General features: G+C 37.6%; 1 long non-coding RNA gene across 1 annotated transcript; it reads left to right on the forward strand.

Moving 5' to 3' along the window:
- Nucleotides 1-1,531: 1,531 nt before the first annotated feature.
- LOC135201296 (uncharacterized) lies at nt 1,532-2,967 on the forward strand. The gene is made up of 3 exons (XR_010311477.1): nt 1,532-1,648; nt 2,492-2,547; nt 2,854-2,967. It is a non-coding gene; the product is annotated as an uncharacterized LOC135201296 (long non-coding RNA).
- The last annotated feature ends 6,504 nt before the right edge of the window (nt 2,968-9,471 follow it).

Consider the following 9,471-nt stretch of genomic DNA (forward strand, 5'->3'; position numbering starts at 1 on the left):
ATTTTGGTATGGCAATGGGAAACCCTCTGTCCCCAGTGCTAAGTAATTTATATATGGAATTTTTTGAAAAGAAAATTTTAAATAATATAATTCCACGCAATGTACCTTGGTTTAGATATGTTGACGACAAAGTTTGTGTATGGCCAGGGAATGAAGATGTAAATAACTTTTTTACCAGGTTAAATCAATTAGTACCGTCAATTAAATTTACTATGGAAATAGAAAAAGATGAATGCCTACCCTTTTTGGATGTCCTCACACGGAGAAATAGTAGTGGGTTTAAGTATAGTGTTTACAGACAACCTACTAATATTTCTTCCTATGTACATTTCTATTCTGGACAAAACAATAAGGTTAAAAGATCAGTGGTTGCTTCTATGTTTTTAAGAGCACTACGGGTATGTAGCCCAGAATATATAGATGAGGAGATAGATAAGATTCGGAATACAGGCAAGAAACTGAAATATCCAGATAATGTACTAAACAATGCATTAAAAGCTGCAAAAAAGACCATGTATCAAAATAAAAAAGAACCTTACAACAACAAAATTTTCTTGTACTACCTTATAATAGTAATATGAAAGATATCCCACATCTCCTGAAGAATTTTGGTGTTAATGTAGTTTGGACGTATAAAGGTTCATACTCTTCATCACAAATGTTTAATGAATTAAGAGATAGTCGATAAAAGAAAATCTGAGAAAGGGGAAATGATTAAGTCGAAGGGAATTCGAAAGTTTCAAATACCTAATTCTCGCCACGTAGAAAGAAGTGCTGGAGTGACTGTTCTTCTTCGGTAACGGTTGTCCTTGGCTGAAGTAGTATGTTCCAGTGGCTGATCGTCCTTGGCAGGCGACGCGTACCTTCGTGGGCAGCAGTTTGGAAACCCAGGGTTAATCTTTCTTCGACCGGCAAACGTTGTATTGTGATTGAGCTTGTGAAAGTTTGTTTTAGGTTTTCGGTTTTCAGTGTAAGTAATACTTGTTTTGGGGTAATATGGTTTGTTCCCCTTTGTTTTTCAGCGTAATTGTGCTCTTTGGAAATGTTAAATTACAGAGTTTTGGTTAATTATTTTCAAGAATATCCGGATAGTTTATTTTATGAAAGTTGGGTTGTTGGTGTTAGTGACTGTTTTGGTTAGTTAGGGTGGTGGCATACTTGTTGTTCCTTAATGTAACTTTTAGTGTTATTTTTTAATGTATAATTTCTGCTTTTGTTAGTGTATAATTTCTGTTTTTGGTTGTTCTTTAATAATGTAACTTTGTGTTTTTCTTTTCATGTATAATTTCTAATTTTGTTGAACTATATAATATTTGGTTTTGGTGAACTATCCAGTAAAAGATTTGACTTTATATTTCTAATAAGTCAATGCTATCCTTGCTGTAGATTGAAATTATTTAAAATCGAACTATTTAATATAATGTACCATAATTGGTTTAGAGGGTTGGTTACGAATTTTGCTCTTGTTCCAGTTGGGTTTTTGTGCCAATTGGGTTTATTAAATTTAATTAAATTTCAGATTAGTGTGTTTATTGCCAATTCTGGAGTTAAACCCCTTATTCTGGACGAAGAAACCTTGAAAGAAATCTTTTCCCAATTTCAGCCAGCTTTCAAGAGCATAGGTGAATAGAGAAGACGGGAGTCTACGGTGAGTTTCTTGCTGCTTTTTTTTTTTCTTCAAATCTCCGTGGGGCCCCTAAAGGGGTGGAGGCACTCCCTTGAACTAGTTATGGCAGGACGAAAGTCCTGCCATAACTAGTTCATTGGATGAAATTTGTTAGTGTGTTTTAGTCATGACGTTTGCTAGGGTTTATGGTGCTAGTTTGTTAGACTGAGTTATTCTCAAGTATTTTTGCTTGATTATGGTTTTTAGTCTTTAAATTTGTAGTTTCCATGATGTATGGTGCTAGTTTCATCTACACACAGATAGAATATATACTAAATATTTTTACTAATGTATTTTTGCTTGATTATAGTTTAAATTCCAGTTTTGTCTGGTTGAAGACCCTGAATTCATAAATCAAGGTCCTTCTTAAGGTCTCGGAAGTTTAGATTGAAGATAAATTATTATATAGTCTTAAGATAAACTACTAAAGTTTTTAGGTGTGGAAATTTTAAATTTGTTGCCTAAATATCTGTACATATTTGAATACTTATGACTTTTGATACTGCTTGCTACTAGATACTTATTATTAGAGTTTAGCCTTGGTAAAGGTTATAATTTGCTAAGGACATTACTTTTTATCTTACTAAATATCTGTACTTATTTGAATATTTAACTCTTAACACTACTTGCTACTAGATGATTATTAGAAGTTTAGCCTTAAAGTTTATAATTTCCAGGATATTAATTTGTAACTACGAAAAAATTTAATTATCCATGGCATAGTTTCGTTAATAGAATGAATTTTCGTGAGTGTTTTGCAGCTTTTAATTATTTTCGGAATAAACCCTCGATCAAATGTGGTGCTGAATGTCGACCCTTTTTCAGATCGCAGTTATAGATACGCGAACAAAGCCAGTGGAATTATCTGAATTAATGAAAAGGTAATTTTTTTAGTTTATATATTCATGAAGATAAGGTAACTTTCTTTTAATTTATATATTCATGAAGAAAAGTAATATTTTAAGCTTATATTACTGTATCAAACTTTTTTTCTTAATCTGCTTATTTGAGTATGTATCCTTTTGCCAAATATGAATTGTCACGTGATAATTGTTTTTAGTTGCGTGATAGTTAATACTAGTAAAGTGATAATTGTGATAATGGAGAATCATTTTTAGGTTTTTAGTTTGATCTGCTCTCGCGTTTTCTTACGCTCTTTGGTTTTTAACGCCCTTCACTTGTTCCAGGTTTGATGTCAGGCCAGTGTGACTTGATAGCAAAACGAGCGAGACTAATAAATTCACTTCGGAGGATTGAGTAAAAATTCCGTAAAAACTCTAGAAAAAAAAATCCGTAGAAACTCTAGTAAAAATCCGTAGAAACTCTAGAACATCCATAGTTTCCATAGTTAAAATAAGCTTGTTTAGAGTAAGTCTTTGAAAATTTAAACTGAAAGAAATTTAAACTCCAAAGAAATTTAAAATTAAGTTACGAAAGAATATTGAAAGGCCTATAGGGAACTGGTAGCTCTTAGGGCCCCCATTCACGCTCAGTTGCAGCCTTCAGGTGAGAACGTTGTGGGCGTGGTTTAACTGTATCGTTGCGTGTATGGCGGGATTTTGTGCCTAAGGTTCGAACTCACAGACGACCGGACAGCTCTAGATCTGTTCGAGCAGCCTGAATGTATGTGAGGTGTCTTCGACGCGGCCTGCAGGCTTATCCTCTGTCTATGGTTATAAGTCTCAGTAGAAGAACCCATTTAGTAGGCGAGCACTATGTCAGACATGTGGGTGGATAAAAGATTTTGGAACGAATTCATTGATGTATACAAGCAACATTCATGTATATGGAATATTAAGAGTAAAGACTATTCAAACAGGAATATGAAAAATGAAGCGTATGAGACATTGGTGAAGAAACTTCGAGAGAAGGATGGGAGTGCTACCCGTGACACGGTAACCAAGAGACAACATGCACAGTTCCTTCAGGAAAGAAATGAAAAATGGTTGAAAATTCAAAGAAGTCTGGGGCAGCTACAGATGAGGTCTATCGTCCAAGTCTGTACTACTACGACCAGCTTTTATTCCTTCGTGAACCAAGAAGCACCAAGAACATCATCATCAATATTGAAGAGGTATGTAAACACCTTTAAAATATATATTAAAACGTTTCACGATTGCAGCCTTTTCTTGGAATCAGCAAACTATTCTATAGAGCTATAGAAGAATATAAAAAAAAATTAAAAGTGTAATGACTTGCGCAGTTTTCCCTTCGTCATCCAGATACACTTCCTAGTCTGAATAAAAGAGTCTAATAATAACCCGAAGAATGAATTGTGTCACCTGAGCGTCAAAGGAATAATACTTAGTAAATATAGGTAATAATTCATTATACTGAATATAAATGCACACCTTATTTCATAATTGCCTGTAATACATACAAATGTATTTTCTTGCATAACCCTCACACATTCCAATGATACAAAAAATCTCTTACTGTTGGGATATAGATTTACATAAGCAGTAATAAACAGTAAGTGATAAGAATTGACCACGTATGTGGATATTTAGCCTGCACAATGACTCATCATTACATCTTATCATCAAACCAATCGACACTACCCTTCTGATTAAGTTCTCCAAATACAAGTTACTTACTTCCTTTGCCTCATAGGTAATGTGTCTACGCTCTATAGCTAATGGGGTGAATGCTTTTCCATTTTCTTCTTTTTAGCTGAGTATCAGAAAGGATGTGCTTGTGCAACATCAACAAGCCTTGACCACAGAAACTGCATTCTCTGCATCGAGATTTATGGGGGAATGGAATATGCGGAATTTAGAAGATAATATTCCGAGTGTACTCTCCACAACGCGGTGGGTACGAGACAATCTATAATTGAATACTTGTTCCTCCTTCTCTTCTGTTGTGGTGAACTAAATGCTTCAGAAAATTTGGTCTCATTGCAAATGCGTCATCAATCCACGAATACAAAAGGCAAGGTCAAATTTGAGGATCTAATTATTACGGGATCTGGTATATTCAGTGTGTTGTTGGTTAACTTCTCCCCAAACTTTGTGTTCTCAATTACACCACCGTCCGAAATTCCTCCCCCCAAATTTATAATTTTGCCCGCTAACGACTGCCCATGAGAACCATGCCCTGTCCAAAATCCCTTTGTAATTGCAAAAGAAAGATCCTGAATTAGGGGGAGGAACAAGGTGCTACCTGTTTCCCGTCTACAGCGCCCAGGCAATTAGGGAACTGCCACATTTCTTCGAAGTCTTGACAATCTGGCACCATTCCTCCTTCGAATGTGGGAACTGTGGAGATAAATGCATAATAATATTTATTAATACTGCTTTATTCAATAATACTGATATCCATGTTATTTTTGTCCCAATTTAAGGATGTGATCGAGATGGACTGCCTGTCTACATCCCAGCCTGGAGCTTCAAGAGCCCTTCCATTACCACCTGGAAACGGAGCCGCCAACCGGGACCGTCAGTGAGCAACAAGGCTGATGAGGCTCTGGGCATCAATGGGGACAAAAATTACTGGGAGCACGTGGAGAAGATGAATATGATTTGTTTGGTAAATTGATTGCAAGTTAATTTGCGTAAGGTTGACGATGAACAAACGAAAAATTTGCTCAAAAATGAATAAATGATGTTCTATATGACGCAGAAGAATTTTGAGATCTTAGGTATGATAGTAGGGTCATGAATGCTATATATATATAATGTCCAAGAATAATCGACCAAACATTTATTGTTTGGAGATTCATTGTCCATTGACAAAAACAAACAAGAGGGTTACAATGCATGCTACTATTATAGGGCTGTTGTTTTGTCTTGAGTTATTAGAACATTCCATTTAATACTTCTTACTTTGCCATAGCAAAGAGTCTATTGCATTTCTTATGGTTGAGCATTATATTAATGTTTAATACAAATGTTGGCATCATTTGATAAGATTAAAAATAGGAAGCATATAATACTAAGCTTCTGCACATCCTATTTTCTCATGGGGTGCTTTGGGCAACCTAGAAACGTAATGTATGTGAGGATACAAAGCTAATAATGATAAAACTTAATTTACTATAATTATAGGGTTTAGGGTAATTATGCGCAGTATTTTGTAATATTGTTTTCATCTTCATATGTGACCTTTATGTATATAAACAATAAACATCATACACTTGCCCTTCTATATTCTTTCCTTAATACCTTTTATATAACTTCGCAAGTTTCTGGAATTATGTGCTGATACTGCTACGCTGAATTTCAGGTCTTCGTAAGACCTTCCTGTTACTAAATACCGGAGAGTTGCAGCAAGTTTATCCCCTGGTGATATAGCAGATCTCATGCAAGTGTCTTTCCTCTGTATATGTGGTGCCACAAGGTCTAGAAGCTTGCGAAATGTAGAGTCATCCATTCGTAGATAGTTAAAGAAATCATGAGGCTCCCATACTAAATGTGACAACAGGTTTGTGTGTGATAGTACTTCTCTTTTTGCTAGTCATTCCTTCATCCAAACCTTTTCCTCCTTCTCGGCTGCTTACGTTTCTCGTAAGCTACAATACAAAGAGCTAGAATCTGCAGCACCCTCTACTGATAAACACCTTCCCAATTGCTGGCCCAGAGTAGACTAACCTGATTTCACTCAGGCCGCCTGCGTAATGTTATGGGTACAATTTCGGTCGTCCGCCACTGAGCTCCGCCCAAACCGGGGGGGGGGGGAGACCTGCAGTAGTACCGTGCGTGAATGGGGCCCCCTTAAGGTGGTCGAAGGTAGTAAGTTACTACTGAGTTCTAACTGAACATGGTACTGGAACATTAACTGATTACATCTGTAAGCTGTTGATCATAGCTTGTTGGTCATAGGTAGTCCACAATGTAGTGATGTGAATGTCTTGTTTTAGGTTTTGGTAGGTATAATTGCTTCAACTTTATAGCCTTAAGGCCTGGCCACACGACTTGGCCTGAGCGCCGGACCTCCCCTCTTACGGGCACACTTGACGGGGAAACCGTCAAATTGCCCGATGGGTCTTGTAGCAAAATCACCATGGTGGAGCCCAATGGCTTAAGCTTTGACCCTGGCAGACGTACGTTAACCATATACATTTCTTTTACTGAGCCATTCTTTACACCATATTCTCTTCTTTTTCTTCTTTTTCCTCACATACAAAGCAATTATCATGCTACACAATATCTTCTTCTTTGGGGTAGGCACCATGTTTATCGTACAGCACTGAACACACTACTGGCATCGTCGGGCATGCCCACCTCTCCATCGCCTCACCCATGTGGACAACATCCACGGGTAAGCCAGCCAGAATTTGCCCATCAACCCAGGAGCACGCCGATTAGGCCCGCTTGTGTGGATAGGCCTTAGTGTGTTCAATGCGGTACGATAAACATGGTGCCTACTGCAAAGAAGAAGATATTGTGTAGCATAATTGCTGTGTGTGTGATTAAAAAGAAGAGAATATGGCTCAGTAAAAGAAATGTATACGGTTAACATACGTCTGCCAGGGTCGAAGCTCAAGCCATCGGGAACCACCATGGTGATTTTGCTACAAGAAATTGACGGTGTGCCCATTAAGGCCTGTCCACACGATCGGGCCTGATCTGCGGACCTCCCCTATAGCGGGCACACTTGACGGGTAAAGCGCCAAATTGCCTGATGGGTCTTGTAGCAAAATCACCATGGTGGTGCCCGATGGCTTGAGCTTCGACCCTGGCAGACGTACGTTAACCGTATACATTTCTTTAACTGAGCCCTTCTTTGAACCGTATTCTTTTTTTTTCTTATTTTTCATCACAAACAAAGCAATTATCATACTACACAATATCTTCTTTGCGGAAGGCACCATGTTTATCGTACCGCATTGAACACACTACTGGCATCGTCGGACACGCCCACCTCTCCATCGCCTCACCCGTGTGGACAACATTCACGGTATGCCCGCCAGAATTTGCCCGTCAACCCCGGAGCACGCCGATCAGGCCCGCTTGTGTGGACAGGCCTTTAGACTGGAGGTCTGCCGATCAGGCCCGGTCATGTGGACAGGCCTTAAGTTTTTTTTTTTTTTTTTTTGTTTTTTTTTTTTTTTTTTTTTTTTTAAATCTGACACTTGATAGCCTATAATTAGGCAGGTGGTGGTTAAGCAGTCTCTATCATAATACTAAAATTACTGAACATTAACTTTGTCGAAGATGACTTGGTAACTAGTAAACGTCAACTTCTGTTTAACACTAATATTAGACTACAATACTTTATTAATAAGGGAGATATATTCAAAGATATGTTTGTCTAGTTCAAACGTTTTAGGCTAAACCAGCTACGAGGAAAATTTAAGTGTATACGAATACGTTTTAACACTAAGTTTGACGAAAGTCTGTAGTAGTTAGCGAGCGTGTTTTTAATCTTGCGAGAACGCTATAATTTCTGAGGAAAATAGAGTTTTTTTATACTAAAAACTAAGTTTAACAACTCATCCATGGAGAATATTGCTATTAGCTTAAGAGATCTTGATTAGTATGGTGAGTTTTTATTAGCTACAATAGCGAGAACAAGTGTGGTTAAGAAACAGGTGAATAATAATAATGGGTTGGTTAAGTTAAGCTAAGGGATCATTGTAACAAAAGGAGCAAAAAGGTCGGTAGTTGCCGAGTGGAAGAAGGAATCAAGAATATAGGCCAAAGGCCAAGCAATGGGACCTAATTTTCGAGGTCAACTTGTTTCGAAAGTCAGGTCAAAGTGAAGTCTTAATCGTCATACACAGCTTTGTCAACGTTACCTGGATAAGGTAAATGATCTGTCATCAGAGGTCGTCTCCTTTCTATCTCTCGGGACTTCACGCACACGCGCACGCACACACACACACACACACACGCACGCACGTAGACACGATGCAGACCGAAAAAGCATAAAAATCCCATTTTAAACTTAGATCAAAGAACCTTATTAAAGATTAGTTTGTGATTTTATCAGGGCCATTCTTCGAGGTTAATGAGAAGAAGAGAGGAAAGGACTGATGACGATCGGCTACCACTAATTAAAAATGGATTGGGCACCAAGTAGGGCACATAGGAGAGAGAGAGAGAGAGAGAGAGAGAGAGAGAGAGAGAGAGAGAGAGAGAGAGAAGGTTACGGAGTTTCTATTGTTGGCGTAGAAGGAAGGTTTAGTTTTCTTTTGAATCTATGGAAATTACTTCTTGTGATTAGTAGACATTTCGATAAATGTGGTTTTTTCAACTATCAGGCAAGGTTGGTTTCTATTTCTCCGGCTGATTGGCAGGATGATGATTGGCTAAGGATTGGTCTCAGTATTCCAATCTGCATGAGTTCGAATCCGCACTGTGACAAACATTTATATTCATTTATTTCCTCTCCGGAATTCACGGCATTCAGTGGAAGTTCGAATGTTATGACGTATATATATATATATATATATATATATATATATATATATATATATATATAATATATATTATATGTGTGTGTGTATGTGTGCGTGCGTGTGTGTGTGCTTACATAAGGAAGATTAAAAGCACAGCTCCACACATCAACATTACGAAAACGAAAGCCAACAACAGATTACGTCTGTTATGATATGTCTAGTAACGGAATAATTACCAACTCTCCAAACTCTGAAATTTCAGACCTTGACCAAACCTGGAATATTAACCACCTCCTAAAAATTCGGGGGTCCTGGTCTGCCAGAAGCCTACGCCTCAAATGGCCTCTAAAATTCGATCTTTACCGTCAGGGGATTATTTCCTCGTAAAGCCAGAAAAAAAAAAAAAAAAAAAAGTTAAACCCCAGATTGCTGTAAAATGCTCTCCAGAGATTAATCAAAA

This window comes from Macrobrachium nipponense, chromosome 28 (genome assembly GCF_015104395.2).
Source record: "Macrobrachium nipponense isolate FS-2020 chromosome 28, ASM1510439v2, whole genome shotgun sequence".
NCBI lineage: Eukaryota > Metazoa > Arthropoda > Malacostraca > Decapoda > Palaemonidae > Macrobrachium > Macrobrachium nipponense.